Genomic DNA, 20,159 nt, shown 5'->3' on the forward strand with positions numbered 1-20,159 from the left:
GTTTGTCAAATCCTAATGAGATAGATGGATTAAAAGTTTGACATAAATAAAATGTGAAAGTTTAAATGGAGAGACACTGTTATGAATTTATTTGCTCACCTATAATTAAGGCTTATTTTTTCCTGCAGCAATGATTCTTACTTTATCATGCATAATCATTGTACTGTGTAATGCATTTTATAGGGTGTGGTGATATTCCTTGTCAGCTAGAAGAGCAGTACCAGCATGAGCAGCTACCTAACAGTGTTGGAAGTAGCAAAGAGTTGCGTTTTCCCAACTCCTTGTATGACCTGCAAAACTGTGTGAAAGAGCTGTATGGAGAAGTACTGAAGCAGTCCAAAGTGAGCAACTGTTTTGATCGCGTTGACTTTGGGGAAGTGTAACTTTTCTTCTGGAAAGCTGGGCTGATTATATACCCACAGGTCTGTAGCCAGCCCTTCAGACCAAACATTGTCTCTATGTGCCTGTCTTTGAGAGCCCCCAAACTGTTAATTTTATTACTAAAGTTAAACAGATATATCTCAATTTAAGAGACTTTGCCATCAGTTCCTATAGAAGCGTCTGTGTGGACTGCACATAGATGAAAACATTGCCAGCTGGACAGAGGGGAGTGTGGAAATATTTCTACTTGGTTAAGAGCAGTGCTTCCCTGCTTACTTTCCTAGTCTTTACATAGAAACTAGAGGAGTCTCTGTATTTCATCATTATTGTGTACTAGGGAAAAAGATTCTCTGGAAATGGAACATTTTTGCTAAAAAGCTTTTATGGCTTGGAGCATCTAATGGCAATATTTGTGAGAGCCGAATCATCATGAAGGACAAAACAAAGACCTGTCAGAAGGAGCAAACTCAGTTTTTGTATGCTAGTGGCTCTGCCAACATGTATGATATCCATGAAGTGCACCCCAAAGGCTATAACTTTTATAGCAAAAGCAATGTATTTATATTGTATCCATCACTGTGCTAAATACCTTAACACGTAGGACTGTGCCAGTTATAGCAACCAGTACTAGGCAGTTACTAGGTATAGCTTCAGATCTTGGATTTGCATATATCCATAAGAAAGTAACTTTTTTTTTCTTGTCATTTTCTGAAATAGAAGCAAGTATTGAATTCCCAAATTCTTGCTAGTGCTACAGATTTATCTTAGTTCATCCTGGGGTTATGAGGCCCCACCTAGAAGTCTGGCTTGTAGCCAATGCTAGAGAGGAGTTGTAGAGCAAACCTCAAGAGTATTCTTCAGGTGTTTATTCTCCTTTGCAGGCAGAGGGTCAAAGAAAAAAAGTACATGGGAACCCAAAAGAACATCTTGAATGATGGTTTGTGGCAGCAAACCAATTCAATTACCTGATGGCTCAAAGGCAGCAATTTTCAAAATGAAGGTCCTGAGAGGAAATCATGGGGTTAAAGAAAGGGCTTTCTAAGCCAAGCAGAAAGATGATCTGGAACTTGCAGGAAACAGAGAGGGAAGACTTAACAGAAGAACATTTAAAAAGGCCATACTGCAAGTCTTGGATTTCAGGAAGAAACTTTAGGTCCTGTGAATAAGCCTAGCTAACTTCAACTGTTCTGCTGAATAAACAGAGGGACTAAAATGTTCTCTTTTAGCAAAACAAGTTTCATATGGCTTCTGTAATGAATGATCTGGAGTGAATCAGTAAAGGTGACTGTGTTTTGCCTACTGCAAAATATGTATTACACGCTGCCTTGTGGAGAGCTTGGTCAGTCTGAGTTAAAGACTCATGAAAGTTTTCAGGACGAGAAAAGATGTAAGTTAGAAGCAGAATTACTGTTTCTGACTGGCAACCAGTTTGGACATTCTTAAACAAAATCAAAGTGTCTGTATTCTATTTTAAATTCACTCTCTGCCTTTTCCCTGAAATAGCTTTATGTGTAGAAGGTCTCTAAAAGGGTGTGAGTCCGAAAAAAAAGAAAACCAAAAAGATTTGTTTCCTAGTTTGATACTGTATAGAAGAAAGGAATTGGCTAAATACACAATGAAAAACTTAGAAATAAAACCCACAGCACTAAAGCCTTATCCCCCAAATAACAATGTAAACAACGAAGTCCACGTGAGGACTGATCACTTATCATCTTGCATTGCATTCTTTTGACAAATGGACAGTTCAGTGATGGACAATGTCAGTTGCTCCTGAAACAATTATCTGTGCAGGCGGCAGGAAACACCTCTTTTGGAAGTCAGAATTTCAGCCTTCCCATGAAGAGGAAAGCTTGTTACAAATTCTTGGAGCTGAGATGGAGAGGATGAGGTGACAGTTTACTCCATTGACACAGATCCTTGGTCATGTCATTTAAGGGCTGTCTGTAACCTGGTTTACATGAACGTAAATCAGGAATTGCCTCCAATGAAACATAGGAAGCAAATGTTGTGTAAACAGTCAGTCTGCTTTCTTTCTCCTACATCAATTTTCTGGCTGTAAAGTGGGGTTATTCATGATTCTTTTCTTCAATGGGTTCTTGATTGCTTGTTGAGAAGGGAAATGCTATGGTAATGATCTTCAAAAGAAAGCCTACTGTCATCTCCACATTTTTTGTTATCATGCTAGTAGATTTATTTCATTACTTCATGTAATGAGAAGTTCCCCTGGTTGTTTTATCCATAATTAATTACTGTCTTAAGTAACACTTCCTTTATATGTTGAGCTGTTCATTATTGCCCTTTAGTTAGTTCCATATAATGTTTTAAATTCTGGGTAAGTCAGTGACTTTTGTTTAGCAAAAGGTATGCCTAGACCAACGCCCTGAACTCCACAGAGACACCATCCCAAATTAATTCTCCAGGTTGCAGCTGCATGATCTTGCTAAAGAAGTGAGTAATATTTTGACATTTAATATTAAATGAGTTATCTTTGAAAAATGCTTCCCTGCCCCTGCTGTACCTCAGGCAAATGGAAACATGTTTAATGCGCATAATGAAACCTTGGTAATGGAAAAAAATGGGGAACTGAGATGACCTATCAGCATCTACACTCCTCAGGAAATAAAAACTGATGGTAAAATGATGATAAGGTTAAGACATAAACTAATCAAATTGGTTACATTTAATTGGAGCCCTCTTAATACAGCTGAGATTACTCTCAATCCTCTGCAAGTCTATAAAAATATTTTTGGCAAGTGTTTTGATTTTTCAGTGTTGAAAATAAGTTTGTCAGATTTTCAGTAGCACTGAGTATGCTAGGTTTTCCAGCAACTGACTTCAGGTGTTGCTGTACGCTTCTATGGGAGAACTTATCTTGGGCCGCATGTCTCCGGGACACAGGGCTCTACCCACCCTGGGGACAGTGATGCACAGACATCAATATGATGGATACAAAATGTCCATTTATTTAACTGCGTCACATGCTTATATAGCTCTTGCGCTTCCTGTTCCTGCCACTCCTATGGGGAGGAGTCTATCTTTCCGTCACAGCCCGTGATCTTCCGGTCGCCGATCCCTGTCTATTCCCCTACATTCAGGGAGAACTCTGTGCTCTTCAGTTCCTTTTCATCCAAAGAGTACTTGCTCTTCGTGGAATTATCTCTTCTTATTTTGGCCACCAAATTGTAGCAGTATTTCCAAAATTTATTTTTAATTTTAAAAAATAAACAACCTGTTGATGTCACTTGAGGAGTTTTCAGGAATTGTGATTGTGCCCTGAGATTATGGTAGGAAGATTTTGAAGTTCATAGCTTATCTGTCAAGTAGGCACTGACTTAAAAGGCAAAGGTTAAGAAAAGTAGATGTCTGAAGTAAGTGTGTAACAATTTTTCTGAAATACATAGCATCATCACTCCTTGAGGACATTTTGCATAATTTCCTAATTGTGAGCAATTCAGCTTTCTCAGACCTTTGCCAGTGAAGCCTTTATAGCATCACATGCCATCATTTGTCTGCAGCTATATCTAGCTTTATCTGCATACATCAATGCTACATTTCTGGTAAAGAATATTATTGCATATGCATATGCATGACTCAGAAACCTGTGGTCTTTATGTTATTAGCAACTCTCTCAACAGAATAACTGACTCATCTTTTTAAAAAATGTCTGTATCAGAATATCTGGAATGGTCACAGGGGTTTTAGGGAAGTTAAACGCTCAGTTCTGTAAGAGGGTGCGTGCTGGATAGGCTTCAACAGACTGGGCAGGTTGAATTCCCATTGTTTTCCTGACTGGTTGTGATTGTTGACTACTATACCACTTCGGGCCATTAGGGAGTTCAGCTCTTCCTCTTTGTCTACTCTATGCTAGATAATTTTCTCTCAAGTTAATTGATTGCCAGTCAATTTGAGGTAATTTAGGCAGTTGTAATGACTATTCTCCAGAGGCTTGTTCAAAGCTGCAAATAGTTACTGTTTACCCTAATCACCTAATGGGCAAGCAGCTAGTTTAAGACAGAAAAAGCACCATATAGTCAAGTCTTACAATTCTTGCCTGCATATGCACAGTCTTCTGAGCAAAGGGTGTTTTCAGCAGGCAGGAAGAATAGATGATGTAAAATACTATAGATCATGAAAAGGATAGTTGCCACCAAGCAGGAAGCTGGTTAGTTTTATCAGTTTTTAAAGTAATGGTTAATGTTACAGAAAGGAAAAAAAAGTTTCTCAAGTTCTTACTATTAACAGAGAACTGCCTTCCTGAGACATACACTTCTATCCAGAATATTTGAAGTAAAGCAAGGGCCTGTCACTGTTCGTTATGTGAAATTTATGATGGCTGCAATATAAATCTAAACCAGGGAAGAAGGTTGACTGAGTGCAAAATCAACATGTTGTGGCCCTTACGGATTATAGTAGTCAGGAAATAAGAGAATTACATGGCATAGTGAATACACTGCTTGGCTTTCAGGCCTGGAACTGGTAATTTTTAATAACAACAAAAAAATTAGAAATGTGCCGGGGGAGCAGACCCTTGGTCATCACGGAGAATAACCTAGAGTACTTCAGTGCCTGTGTTCTGGCCCACTGGCTGGCATGTGACATTGGCTGGGAGAGCTGGAGTCTCTCAATGCACAGAGGAGAAAACATTGCATAGGGCAGAGGGCTTGTGCTGCTATGGCCTGCCCTGTCCTTCACAGTGCACAGTCAGGGATAGACTGCTGCCAGTGCCTCAGACTTTGAGAGCCACTTGGGAATTTCAGATGAATATGGGAGAGTGGCAATATTTTGACAGACCCACTGAGAACATTGAATGCAAACTGGGTCAGCTGGAGTCTCAATTTAAAACGCAGTTGGCAGTGAATGTGAACATGCGCCCAAGTCTAGACTCCACAGCTGCTGAATCCTGCTCAAGTACCACTTCTTTGGTGATCCCTGTGAGAAATGAATGAGCTAACAGAAACAAAGTGGACACTAGATAAGGCTAGTAGTGGGGAATGTATATTCTTACATTACATAGTGCCTAATACACTTCTGATACTATCGCAAAAGAACTAGCATGTTTCCAGGTTACTCCCTTCAAAATAAAAACCAAAATAGTAGAGGATGTTATTTTGCTTCAATGCTGGTCAATATGTAAATAATTTCTGTTTTCTGGTTGTATTTCTGTGGTCAAGGATTAAGGATTTAAGGATTTAATTTTATGATAACTAGAGTCTTTTTTTTCTGTTTGTCTTGGGACAAGTTTGTTACAGAATCACTTTTTACTTATGAAGATGGAAGATGGAGTTAGTAGGGCAGCAGCAGTGTGCAGAAAAAGAAGTATGCTTTTACCTACAGAACTTACTGCCTAATGGCAAAGGAGTTCTTAGCAGGGCTAAGGATAGCATAGTGCATCATTTAGAAACAAAGAAAGCATTAGACTTCCTAAATCACACACCTGTGAAGCAATGCAGTACCGCTGGGAAATGCATCTGGAAAAAAAAATCTGACCTGATTCAAGAGATGAAAATGAAACATTCCATCTTTCCTGAACTGAAAGATGCAGTATATAGCTCTGCAACAGATTGCTTTCAGCCAGTTTTTCATTTTGATTTGGTTTGAAAACTCTTGTAGAAATGCTAGGGATTCCCACTGGCAGAAGTAAATACAGTGGATCTTGGGTTTGGCCTGTAGATTCAACTTAACAATAATTTTAACAGTAATAATCTGATGCCAAACCTTGGATCCACTAGAAAAGTGCATAATCCTTTTTTGTGAAAATAACCTAACTGACCTCTGGTCCTGCTTTGTAATCATCATGGCCAGTTAAAATTTTGCATTTATTAAACTTCACCCTGCTGCAGCAGCACAGTCCAGAGGTTATTTTCAAGAACCCCCAGAGTTTTCATAGTTGAAACACAGTGGCGTTAGAAGCAATGTTTTTCATTCCCACCTGAATTGGAAAATTCTGTCCCCCCCATCTCAATAATTTTCAAATCCCAGAGTGCTAATGTTAGCCTACTGCGGAGTTTTTAATGGCTTCACTTCCATATTGTGTCTTGCATCAACAGGGTGTCCAGACACTGCGCTGACTTAAGTCTCAATTCCTTATTCATATGAGTAATCTGCATTCATACAAGTAGTCACATTGACATAAGTCACAGAATCCAGTGATGCTGATTAGATGTTTGTGTTACAGGGAAAGTTGTCTGTAGTATGGTCGAGACATGTTATGGTATGTATAGCATTAAGTCAATAAAATTCTGTGAGGGCTGGCAGTGTTTCAGGCTTACTTTTTCAATGATAAATTCCTTCCTCTTGTCTTCACTAAGCCTCTGATGCACTGTTATTATTGGGTGGGTGAGTGAGTAATAGCAGCATTTGATTCAAAATAATATAAAAGTAGAAGTACAAGATTTCCATTCACCTATTGCTTTGTACATGACAGGTACAGCTAAGCGCGGTTATTCCTCACTTTTATTGTGTAAAGAGTGACAACTGGAAGGAGAATGACTCAAATGTTGATGTATATAAGCTTGTGTAGGAACTTCTTCATTAAGATAAATTTCACCTAAAATCATCGCAGAGAATTCTAAGCTTGCAAACGTGAGTGGTCATGAAGAAATATTTCTTGGGCATTTTGTTTTAATTTTCCTAGAGAAAACTCTCATGAGTTTTACACTCCTGAAGATTCATCAGGAAAACTTTAAAAAATAACAGTTGAGGTTTTTGCATTCTGATGCAAAAAAATTTCTAATTTTTAGCACATCATTTTGAGAAGTGTGGAGGATTTTGCTACGTATTTTGATATTAAATGGTTTTTCTTTTTTTCAGTCCAATAAAATGACAGGGAGAAAACTCTCCATCTCTAAGTGTATCTTCATTTAACAAATGGGCCAATGATTTAGGTGGCATTGCTGATATAAAGCAAGCATTGACTGTTATTGATAGAAACAATTAGTAATTTCATTTTATCACCTCCACATAAGAAAGAATACCCTTTAAGTTTGTGCTTTCAGAACACGTCTATTGTATGTATTTCTCTCTCTGTACCCACAGAAGTTCCACAGCTATCAATAAACTGTGTTCCTAACAGTAAACTGGCTGAGAAGATTGAATCATGCACAACTCTGTGCATGATACTTCTGTGATTTGATGTCTTTTCTGAGGAGATTTCCACAGAAAAAGATCCATGCATATGGTGACCATGTAGTCTTGCAAACCAAAGATGTTAAGTATTATGCAAAGAGGTAGAATGCTGCATAGCTTCTCCTCAGCAAAGCCGCCTAGCCCATTTCTGTAAAATTAGGGTGGATTTGCTTCCCTCCTCTACATCATTCAGAGTGGAACCACAGTCCCTCTTTAGCTCTTGAAATAATATGGTTGCTGCTTTTGTATCATTGCTTTCTGGGGATATGACAACTTGTAGTCATGATGTGTCACAAGAAATATTTTTTATAGAGGTAGAGAAATTGATGTTTTTCTTTGTATTTTGCTAACCGAACCAAACTATTAGAAAATGAATTGATTGAGCAGGAACTGAAGCAGGCACTTTCTGTGTCTCTCAAGAAAATGCAAACTTCCCAATTACATCCGTATTTTGGCATGAAATGGAATATATATTTTGGATTACAGTATGATTTTACCCTGCATTTTCTTTTTGTTCTAAGGATATTTTGAAACAAAAGGTAGTGTTTTGAAATGAAAATAAAATTTCATTACTTCCTTTTTTTCATTAGTATGGCATTTCTGGACCGGATCTTGTAATTTTGAGAATATTTTCCCCTGGTGAATCTGATAAATATTCTGGGGAAAAAAATTGTGGATACTTATTCCTTCTGTTCATCTCCACTCAAAATCATAAGGTTCAAATTTTAAACATTTGCAAATTATTGTGTGTCACTGAGATGTGATAACTGACTAGTAGATTAATACTCATAATCCTTTGTAAGAAAAATAATATATGTCTATTGGCATATAATTTTTTAATGCAGGACTGAAGATCATAAAAAAATAAGTAATAGGAAAAATTAAATGGGAAAATGTAATAGAAGACTAAAGGTATTTGAGAAAAGAGATTTTCAGCAAAAACTTAGCCAGCTTTCAGGAGGAAAATTTTAGCAAGTGTAGTCATTTGAGCTAGCTTTAATTTCAGATATAAAGAGTAGTGCAGGGCAGAAGATGCAGTGCAGTGCACTGCAAAAGAAAACTTTTGCTTGCCTATTGCTCTAGGTTGCATTATTCCAAGTGTTACTGAGAGCTACTTGCACTGCTGACTACATGTTATTAGCTCATAAAATGTCCAGGCAAGGTATGCCTGTGAATGTTGCCTGTCACCTCCTTGTGCAGCATACCTGTGGTCAAACAAAAAGTTGTGGTTTGGGTACTGCTGAACAAAAATCAGAGAAACATGGTCACAGGAAATATCAGTGAACACGCTGATAAGCAGTGCATTACAATGGATGTGGCACTGCAATACGTGAGATTTGGGGTTTATTTTTCACTTTCTCACTCCCACCTGTTGTATGAACTTCAGCCCACCTGCATTCTTCTTCTCCAAGTTTGATCAAGAACTACTTCCATCTGCCTACTCTGTGGATGCCTCCTCTTTTGGACCGTAACATCTTTTGTGGTTTCCAGGAGCTATTGTCTTTTCAATAATAATCAAAACCTTCATTATTACTCTTTTGTCGTGCTTCAGCCCTTCGTACTTCAGAAGCCATTCACAGGCTGCTCATGGTAACTTAGGGCCCTGACCCAATGCCAAAAGGGAAGAGTCAAATCAGTATTATTGTATCTTCAGGATCCATTGCAAACAAGCCTGGACAATAACAATGGTATTTTATGGGTTACAGGCTCTGGGTATATCCTGTTTGAAATCCGTAGTTTCCCCTTGGCCTCCACATTTATACTGACATATCAGATGAATGGAACTTGGCCTATTGTCTTTTGAATGATTTGCTTCTAAGTCCTGGCCAAGGACTGGCTTAATTTCAGAAAGTTGTTAGTTATGCTTTTTTGTCTTTTTAGCTGTGTTTCAGGTGCTTGTATAGACCGGAGGATTGGTCATCACCCTGTCTTTGATGCATTTGATCTCATAATTCTTCTGCAGGGTAAATGTCTGCTGTAAATTTCCATTCTGCAAAAGCTGAGAGACAAAGAGGTGGCAGGAGATGGCAGAGGAGCTGGATTTTGCACCCAGTCTTTGGTAGCTCTGTGGTTCCCAGGCCTTTATAGCCGTGGGTCCAGTAGCCCTTCCCTGGACAAAGCACCCATTTTTGTTATTTATAGTGTTGAGGGAACTTGAGCTGAGATAGGACTCAAGGAACTGGCACAATAACCTTAAATCCTACCTGAGCAAACGAAGAAATGTTGTTGTGGGAAAAATTATATGAAAGCAGTTACTCTACCTGCTCATAAAGTACGTGTTTGTGGGAAGCTGAGGCAGGCAGCAGGGCTGGGTGTGACAGGAGGCCACCAGAAGAGACATGCATGGCCAATGGCAGCAGAGAGGGGAAAAGCAGGTGCAGCCCTAAAGGCTCAGAGATGTGACTGGCACACCTGAGAGGGAGGCAAGCTTGAAAGGAGTGAGAGAGGAGAGTTAGTATCAAGCAATATTGGCAGGCAATTCACCGCAAGAGCCAAGCACACAGCAGAGGAGATGAGGTAGCACAGGCATGTTTCTTTGTCTTATCTCTCTGACCCCTGCCTTCCACCCACCCCATAAGCTTACTGCGTGTTAGAAGGTATAATCAAATCTATTTAGGCTGGAAAATATATCTTTTTTTTCCCCATCCTGAAATTTGGTTGGGTTTGGTTCTTTTTTTTCAGTGGTAACAAGGAGGAAAAAGCAATGTTCAGGAGCATTTGGCACACTTTAAAGTATTTTTTAAAAACTCTTTTTACTTGTGGAAAGCTCTTCCAAACTAAAAAAGCCATGACCTCTTCAAGGGACTTTCATTAACGCCCTTTTACCTTTACTGTACTGTACCACTTTACAATATCCTCTCCCCACATTTTTCAGAATAATTCAGGGCCCTGACCCAAAGCCGGTGGGAAGAGTCATATCAGCTTCAGTGAATTAGGTCCTTAGAGTCCTTTGCACAGCTGCCAACTCACTAAAAAGGGTGTAATATGCAGGCTAATAAGCTACTTAAAAAACATAATGTGAGCATAATTCTCCACTTCATTACATGGGTTTTACATGCCACTAAAGCCAATAGAGTTACACTGGTGGAAAACCAGGGTCACAGAATGGAGGCTCCCCCACTGTGTTAGCCTTTTAAAACTGGTTTCAAAGATCAGAGGCAGTAGTCTGTATTGTATACTGATGTTGGTCTTGATCCAAAGCTCACTGTTTGCAACTAGAGTTGTTCCATCGGGCCCTAGGGATATGTATGTCTATGTGCACAGATGTGTGTCTGTCTCTGTGTCAATCTATCTGTGTAATTTATCTGTTTTCACCATGCTCATCGCTGGAGTGACTAAAAGCCTGGGTGACTGAGGTTAAGCAACATGTAAAGTCTCCAAAGCCTTGATCTAATATGTACTTGCTGATCCTGTAATATAAAGATAAATGTAGGTTAGTGTATGATCTGCAGGACATATACAGTCAAGCATGAAGAACACACAGAAAGAGCAGGGCTGTTTCCCATCCAGTTGGACAGGTTACGCCATTGGCAGGACATAGCAAGCTGCTGCCAAAAAGGCATCACCCATTTTTTAATTCTCAGACTCTGTTTTTATATGTTGCTGATGGATATCGGATGAATTGCTCATTGTAAATCAATAATACTTCAGATTAATGAGGAACTAAAACTGTTTCTAATAAATGTTTAAATGCTTAGCATTTTTTAGAAACCAAGCCTTTTATGAGGAATCCTTTTTTTTCTGTCAGACAAGAATGGTATAAAAACGTTTGGGATAACCTTATGAACTGTTGAAAAGTAAAGGAGTAAATAGATGGGCATGTATTCTAGCTATTTGCTTTGTAATTTCAACTGCATAGATCCATGTTGTGCAGACAACAGACTCATAACAGTCAGTACATAAGATGCAGTATCTGTTTTGTATAAAATGAACGCCCTTCAGAAGAGCAATCGCACTAGTAATTAGTAGTGCTCTACCATAGCTGTGATGTTATTACTCTGCTTCAGATTCTGTCCTACTGAAAAGGATCTGGGGAAAGTGCAAAGGCAGAAAAAAAATTGTCATAGTGTCCCTCTTGGTAGTTCCTGAGCCTGAAGTTCAGCTCATGAGAAAAAAAAAGTTTCAACTTACTGGTTTTTTTTGTAGTTTTGTATCTAGGAATTCTTTCTGTGAATTAATGAAAGATAAGGGTGAAAGATGGACTTAAAATGAATGGGGCAGAAACAATTCATTTTTATAAAGAACAAATGTTTGATCCTCCAGAGGATCTATGCGAAGCGAATTTGTATGTCAGAAGTAGCAAAGCAATGGAGTGGTCGGTAAACTGCAAACCTTTGGTGTTCATCAAACAAAGAAAAGCAATGAAATGTTCTTAGAATTTCCTCTTCACTGTGTTAGGAATGAAAATAGTCTGAAATAATGTGGTGGGTGAACTGTACACACCGCACAATAAACTAAACTTCCTGTCCCTAACAAAAGGCTACTCTAAATAAAGTGCCAGCACTTTTAACTGCAAAACTTTGGTATCCAATTCTCCTTTAGCTCTTTAAGAATGTCTTCTGAGAAGTTTGTAGTTTGGCATCTAAATTTTTAGATTTTTTGTTTTAGAAACATAAGCTGCTGATAGATGAAGAGCATAAGCTATACTGTTTGGGGCCCTGGATTCCAAACTTTTTAGAAAGCAAACCACTGTCAGCCTCTGATCCATCTTGCAGACACCCTGCACAACTTTTTGTATTTTACTCTTTCATGAGTTTTTGTGGGCTGATTACAGACCTACTCAAGCACTAGTATTTCATAGTTCGAGCTATATCAGCTTGGAGGTTCTTTTCCCTCTTCCCATCTTCCCCCTTCACAGAAATCATTCATAACTTTCTGTCAATCTTGCAAACAATCATGTTTAGCTACTAATGGATTCTAGTGTCTCCTACTGGAAAAAAACATTATCTCTCTTCCATCAGTTGCCTGAGAGCTGACAGGGCTATATCCTTTACCTCAATGGTAGACTGACCTTTTTTCCTGAAGAAAGTTAGAATTTATTCTCATTTAGGGTTGTAGATTTGCATACTCATGGTTATACATGTAATTTCCCCTCAAATGGTTATTCTATTTTCCTGAAATAATATAAGAGACAGATGTATACTGCTGAAGACTAAAGTCTCTCTTTTCAAGTAAAGATCAAAAAGTTTAGTCCATCATCTCACAGTGATGACTTTGGAGGTGCTGACACCTGTTTTCTGTAGGCAGCACGAAAATCTACCAGTTTTTGTCACCACAGCAGCAGAGGTGACAAGGACTGCAAGTTATGTGGAACCCAAGGGGTAACCTAGATTTGCATACAGGCCTGACTTGGATACACATGAAGTTCTCTGTGTGTGGAGTTTTGGTCCACCATTTTCAAGAGAGGCACCGAGCTGAATTAAACTCTAACTGGCAAACAAAGACTTGTCAGGAGCCACTGGGAAGGAGAAGAGGGGCTCAATCAGTGGAGAGTGGCAACACCTGGAGCAGCTAAGAGTTTAAATAGGCGCACGTGGAAAGGAGCTAGCTTATCTTTCCTGGAGAAGTGTTTCTCGAGCTGCTTGGGTTGTGTTTTAGGAACAAGTCTGATGCAGGAAAGAGGCCTGTTCTAGGTTAGCAGTCTTCAGACAAGTTGTTTTAAGATCCATCTATGTGAGTCTACAGTTTCTATGGTTGGTATACATGGAAAACATCTTGTAGTTCCACTGACCTGTGGGGGAGAGAAATTGAAAGGGTGTATGAGTTGTGTCTGGAGTTGCTGAGGATTAATTGTTTTTGTGTGGGGTGTTTTTTTTTCCCCTCCACTCCTTATGTGGTTTGTGCTTAAGTTGATACCTAGAAGTTGTAGCATTATGGGTGATGTGCTGGCTGGAGGGCTGAGTTTTAAAGAGGCAGACTAGGGTGGACCTAGAGCAGTGGCTAGCAGCAGGCTGAGTTTGGTCTCTAACTGCGGAGTTGGTCTTCTGTACCTTCCCCAAAGCTTGGGCTTCATGCAGTACTGGTGCTAGGCTTGGGCTGACCTTCTGGACTCAGGGACTTTTCATGTCCATGACTTCTTAACAGGATCTGCACTCTCCTGAGAGAGAGCCTGTGAGTCTCATGAGCAGATCTGCGAAGACTCTACACACAGGTTGGTGAGGTCAAAGTGTTGCTCTGTGGTTGTACAGTAGTGCAGCATACAAGACGACCCCAGGTAAATAGCCTTTATAAGAATGCTTAAATGTTAACAGGCTTTTTGCTCACTTCAAAGGAAATATTGGGGTCTTGTTGCAGAAGGGTGCAACAGGTGCTTAATTCCTATGTGTTCCAGGAAAGAAACAGTGTTAAGAAAAGCGTGGTACCCCACTGTGTTTATCTAACTTGCTCATCTTCACTTCTTTGTGGTTATTCTACCTTTGTGTTATTCCTATGTAGCTGTCCTGAAGAGGAAAGATTCCCCTCTGTTCCGTCATCTGCATCTGTAAAGGGATTATCATTGCTTTAAGGCAGGGAGGGACTCAGAAATGTGTTTTCCTTCCCATATTAGAGACTAAGCGTGAGGGTAGAAACCTAGTGGGAGCTGCCACCGCTCTCAGAGGTAAGAATAGACCTGTGTGTTATTTCTGCAAGAGGCAGCAAGTCCTGCTGTGTTGGAAGCTGGTGGGAGTGGGACTGTGTTCCTGAACCATGAATTCCTTTCTGATGTCCTTGGGTCTGCTGTCCAAAATAGTGATGTCTGCTTGGGTCCTTGTGTCACAGGCTGCTGATCCTGCTCAAAGGGATGCAAGGCTTGTGTCTTGACTGGGACAGGCCTACAATTCACTAGGTGTGGTACCTCAGCAGTGAGGATGCTCCATGTTTTTCACTGGCTTGTGAGTTTGGGTGTTTTGGTTGTGCACTGTGTTTGTCCTCTTAGTGCATGTGCTGCGTACTGAGTTGGTGGGCCTGCTTGTAGCGGGGACAAGGCGTGGTATGTGGGGCACTAGGGAGGCAGCATCCCCAGCCCTTGCCTTTTCTGAGAGTCAAACAGTTGTTTGTTTCCTTGTATCTGTAAAATTTGAAATTTTTTTTTTATTCTCACTTTGAAATTGTATGGATGGCACATGCAGCTGTAAAGAGGGAACACTTCACTTCCCTATGCAACTGTGTTTCTTCAGATGCTATTTAAGGGACCTGCTTTTGACCTCCTCTACACCCATTAGTTGATGCTGGTGAGTTACACTTCACTCACACATGTGAGACCAGGTTCAGTTGCAATCTCTTGGTTTAACAGCAAAAAAGACCATCCAGCAGCATTCCTGCTTGACCGAAATCTTCAGATTCATGTGTTTGGCTAAACACGCCTTGACATTAATCTGATGTAGGAATATCTATGGGAAACATCAGCAAAGTGACTAAAGAATATAAGAAACCTTAGTTTGTCTGGCACTGACTGGCCTGCCACCATAAAAGATGAAAACACAAGAGAGGAGGTAGGAGGAGTCCACTTGGCTGTTTCAGTTTTCAACATGCAGTTTGGGCTGGCTTCCTTTTCATTATCAGGGAAAGCTAAGAAAAGTAAAACAGTGTTGCTATTCTGTGAAATGTACCCTTTAAAACAAGCTAGGTCAACCAATCAGCCTATGGGTCAGTTGTGAGGAGTTAAAGTGTGTATTAATGCTATCACTTTAGCATTAATATAGTTTCAGTGTTTTGTATTTAAGTGTGGCTCCAAGTCTGTTGTGCATAACAGGACAAATATAACTAAGGTGGGGCTGAGCACAAGAGCTGGATTCCAGCCTGTTTTAGGAAGCCAAAATAAACACTTAAACAAATACAACATTTCACATGGTCTTTTGTGCTAATTATCTACAGTTTCTGATGCTGGCTTTCAAAAGGGTGGGAGGAAGACAGTGAAATATCCAGCAAGCATACTGATGGGAATACTGTGGGCTTTATCCTGATCTGGCTGCGTAAATCATGTCTGACTCTTCAAAAGTTCAGGATGAGGGTTGCCTGGCCTTTCTCACCAGGCTATATTAGGGCAGACTTTAATTTTTAACAAATGAAACACCAGAAGTCGCTGGGTGGATATTGAAGTGAGGATCTGGTTGTCAGACTTTTCACTGCTGGTTGCTCTTCTGTGTGATTTAGAGCAAGTCTCTGTGCCTCTGTTTCCCTGCTTGCCCTTTGTCCCAAGACTGCCAGCTCTGTTCTATTTATTTGCCTTGTGATTCTGTCTGTGGGCATAGTCTTTTCAAATTCAGGTCACATTTGTTTTATCCCCCCCTACTTAGCTTATCTTTTTCTAACTCTACATAGTCTACTTTTGTGTAATGAGCTCTGCCTATGTGTCCAGCCTTGGCATTCTTGTTTGCATAGACTGTAACCTTTCTGGAGCAGATTTGTTTGCCTACTTGCCTTTGTTTCATTTTATCCCTTGTAATAAACATTATTGCTAATAATAAGGGGTGATTGTTACTTCAAATGGCTTTTTTTTTGTTAAAACCAAACAAAACTATAGTGTAATCCCATAAAAGTTTAGGATTTGCATCTTTGAAGCTTTTATAATGCCTTGTGCAGCAGGGCTCTGGTCACCTTTGGAGTCTCAAGGTGCTACTGTTATACTACTAATAAAGTCTTTATAAAACAAAAATGTTTAAGCTACTTTCTGTTCTTGGTATGTTATCTCCTAAAAAGAAACCCCTCTCTGTTTCTGCTTGTTTTTTGTGGCAGTAAAAAGCTCACTGATGTGTGTTAAGCTCTGTAGAGACACTTTAATTACTGTGCATCTGAATGGCTGTCACATTAGGAGTTAAAGATCTCTATTTCAAGGAAAGAAGCATTTTTATGTTTCTAATATAAATGAGTATGCTTCAGCCTTTTTACCAAATTCAAACTGCATGGAAGGTTATTTTATAATGGGCTAAGAAGGCAATATAAAATTAAGTAAAGCTGGGTCTGGTGCCTAAAAATATTTGGCAGAATTCCCTGGAAAGCCACATTTGAACACTTTTAATATATATTACAAAGCAGACAAGAATAATTATCTTCTCTTGAAGTTCCCCAAGTGAGAAGTGTATTGTAATGCCCTTTGAAAGAAAATAATGTAAGTTGCCAAATGATTATGTTGTGGAATTCTTCCCTACCCCCGTCTCTTTCACCTATCCGATTGTATGCAAGGGAGGAAGAATATGGTACAAATGAAGCTGCTGTTCTTACATTCATTTTAAAAAGACGAAACTTAACCTCTTTAAGTAGATGTGCCTGTCAGTGTACAGGGTAGTCACTGCAAAAAAAGTAATTAAGTCAAGTATTCCTAAATGGCTAAAGCATAGCACCATTACAGATGAGGCAACTCTTTCTTATAGTTTTATGTTGTGAATTCTTGGGAAAATTCAAGTAATGTTACTGTGATCGTTGCTTTTTTTTTTTCTTCCTTTCTACATGCAATATTTAAAACCAGCGATGTAAAAGTCTCTTTGATTTGCCTCTTTAGCTACTATTAAAATGTACAGTAAAGTCTTAGTAGTGGAAGCTGAGACAAAATAGGATTTTAAGTGTATGTGTAGCAACCATGGGTATTTTTAAAGGCACATTAGTAAATGCCCAGCTCCCTCAAAAATTAAATTGTCCCCATGAAAAACCCTCTAGATATAGGTAAAGGGAAAGCATCTATTTAGATGAGAAAGAGATCTTTATTAAAGCATGGAGATCATTTCAGTCAGTAGAAAGGCTTTTAGTCCAGGTATCATGGCTTTTATTTTATTTTCAGTGTCCTTGTGGCTGTTAATAGATAGTTACAAGGAAGGGCAGTTGAGCCAGTATCTTCCTGTGGAGCTTATCTTGTCTATCAGAGTCCAGTAATGAGGAGTGTAAAAGTAGCCAGAGTAAATGAACCAAAACAAGGTTCTTGGAAACTGTGTTAGATGCAAACTTCACAGTTAATTTCAGTGTGTTTGGCGTCAAATCTATGGTGCATGAGGAAAACCTGACTCCTGATACTGAATTCCTAGAGGGGGAGAGAGGCATGGGCTCATGAAATCAACGTGGGAATAGAAGGGCTGAAGGAGAGGCCAAATTCTCTGCTATTGTAAGCTGGAATTGCTGTTACTTGGATAAGAAAAGTTCCTTCTGATTTACACCAGCCAAGAAAGGTCCTGCAGGGTCTTGAGAGAGCTGCAGATATATGATCCTGCAAGTGAAGAAAGAAAACTAGGAATATATGGAGGGACAGTGAGAGATAGTTTGGCAGCAGGATTTGAAGTCAGAAACAGGGTGGGAGGCAGAGCTGTGATGGGAGTGCTGAAGCTGAGCAATCCTACCCTGGGAAATCTGTCTGACTGAGGGGCTGCAAGCTGATTTAATTATTTATTTTATTTCAGACCAGAGGATGTGAAGGTAGACTCTCTTATTTCAAGGGGGAGGTGGGAAAGCTGAAGGAGAATAGTGTTCATTTGATTTAGTGGAATCTTTCATATGAAATAGATGTGCACATGGTTTGTGTACATCTATTTCAGTGAAGACCAATTAATCAGGTGTTCAGGAGAGAATATTTAGATCTCTTGGGAAATGTTGGTATACCATCTTCCAAGTGAGTGTCCTCGTGCCTGGCCTGTTGCACAGAGTTGGGGTACTTTGGAAACATCTGCAAAATTAACTCTTAGAAATGTTCTAATTTAATCTGGATAGGACCAGTAAAACTGTGATTTCATTTTTTGGGTAACAAATTGATCCTTGGAATACTTCTCTGCTGCAGCCAAACATGAGTGTGTAACTCTGTCATCAGTGCCAGAGAAAGATAATGTTCCTGAAGCAGCATGGAGCTCAGCACAGTCTAATCACCACATATTTATCCTCCTTCTTGGGAAGGTTTTGCAGTTGACATCAAGCTCCATTTTGCAGCTGTACTTCAGCCTGTGCCACAGTTGTATTCTGAGCACATATAGCCATATTATCTATTAACATGTTGCCTGGCAAGTTGGCGAAGGCTTGTCATTTTGGTTATATGAGAGGACTAAATGTCCTTATGCAAATTACTGTGATTTATTGTACATGGCGTTTGAGGTAACGCAACTGTATGTTGTTAATTGCTATTATGGATTTATCTCCGCAAGCTTTTAGTGAATTGATTCCTGTAGGCTGCTGGTGCTAAGGAAGGTGAGGGATGATGCACTGTGGTTGAGAGGGAAGGCTTGGTGGTGATGACAACTTCATTCTTCTCTCTCCTCTCCTGCTCTGTTGGCGGAGTGCAGTGTACTCAAATAGATCTAAAGACACTTTGCAGTTCCTAAGTGGTAGGCATACCTCAGAGAGGCCAAAATGTAGTGCAGCAGAGTCCAGTCCTTTGGGTAATTGGGTCCTGCAGAGAATCAGAGGAGGAGGTGGTGGTGCTTTCACCCTCTTTCTGGAGGGTAAAGCAGTTGGGTGCTTTCCACCTATGCTGAGTCCACTGTGTGTAACTCATATAACTTGCTCTGCTCCCAACTTCTATTGGCTTAAGGAAGAGAGATTCTGCAGCTAGCTGAGAGTGCAGGAGCTCAGCTGCCTTTGTTGTGCCACTACATTGGCTATTGTATGTTTTACCAAGTTCATGTAACAGATTAGATCTTGAAAAACAGGATGTCTTGGAACATAAACAACATGAAAACAAGCTACAATGAAAGTGAAATAAAAAATGTATTTTACTGCTGATTGAAAATTAGAACCAGATGAAGCCTCTGAGGTCCTGGGCATTTAATTTACTGAAGTTGGTCACTCTGAAACCAGCATCAGTCTGTGTTCTCTGCACATAAGTGATATCTTTGTTTGTTTGACATAATTGGTTGAAGAAAACAGACATGGGTTGTTTTGGTTTTCTTGTTTGCATAAACTTTATATACAAGTGATATACTTTACAAACCACTATGATAGGGTGTTGGTAGTTTACATGGCCAAGAAGTTCTGGAGAACAAAACTATCTAATGAAGTGTTGCTCTGAATCTGGAGACTGGCTTTCTAAATAAACAGGTTAATGCAGCTTGGCAAAGGTTGTTGTTTTTTTTTTTTTTCCCCCCCTCCATTTGCATGCATATGAGTTTTATCAATCATAGCCAGAAAGAAAAGTCACTTTGCAATCTAGCCTACTTGTTCTTTCTGTGAAGTAAACACACCTTTTCCTAGGGACTCCTTGCCTAAGACTTCCATTGTGTGGTACTCACTGACTCAGCACCTATTTAGTTTGTGGTCATGTATATATACATATATCTCAGTTTATTTGGTAGTCAGTCAGTCTAGAAGGTGGCAGGATTACAATGGACTTCACACAGCCAAATGTCACTGACCTTTGAAAATTAATTCTTTGATTTTTCAGGCTGACAAATCAATTGTCCAGATACCAAACTGAACTACTGTGTTTTTTTGTACTGTTTGTTTTCAGATCTGCTTCTACCTGGAAAACTTGGCTTACAGTCTGAACACCTGTGACTTAAGAGAATTAATCATGGTCACAAATCAGGTAACAGGAGAACCTCCCTCCATATTTGCATTTGTTTGTAGTATTTTATACTGAACATGTTTAGAGGCAAGTTTTTGGTGGTGGTCTTTTAGGGGATTTAGGGTCTCAAGCCCTTTAAAAACACCTCCAACAGCCTTCACGAGGATTTTATGCACTTAAAGGCAAAAAAAACCAACCC

The 20,159-nt window shown here is 39.6% G+C and overlaps 1 long non-coding RNA gene across 4 annotated transcripts in view; it reads left to right on the forward strand.

Moving 5' to 3' along the window:
• The window catches only part of LOC142054967 (uncharacterized), a 219,828-nt gene that overhangs the window by 75,392 nt on the left and 124,277 nt on the right, over positions 1-20,159 (forward strand). For all 4 annotated transcript variants that reach the window (XR_012659749.1, XR_012659750.1, XR_012659748.1 and 1 more), the window contains one exon: positions 19,904-19,981. This is a non-coding gene — a long non-coding RNA (uncharacterized LOC142054967). The remainder of the gene's footprint in view (positions 1-19,903; positions 19,982-20,159) is intronic.

This window comes from Phalacrocorax aristotelis, chromosome 3, assembly GCF_949628215.1.
Source record: "Phalacrocorax aristotelis chromosome 3, bGulAri2.1, whole genome shotgun sequence".
Lineage (NCBI taxonomy): Eukaryota > Metazoa > Chordata > Aves > Suliformes > Phalacrocoracidae > Phalacrocorax > Phalacrocorax aristotelis.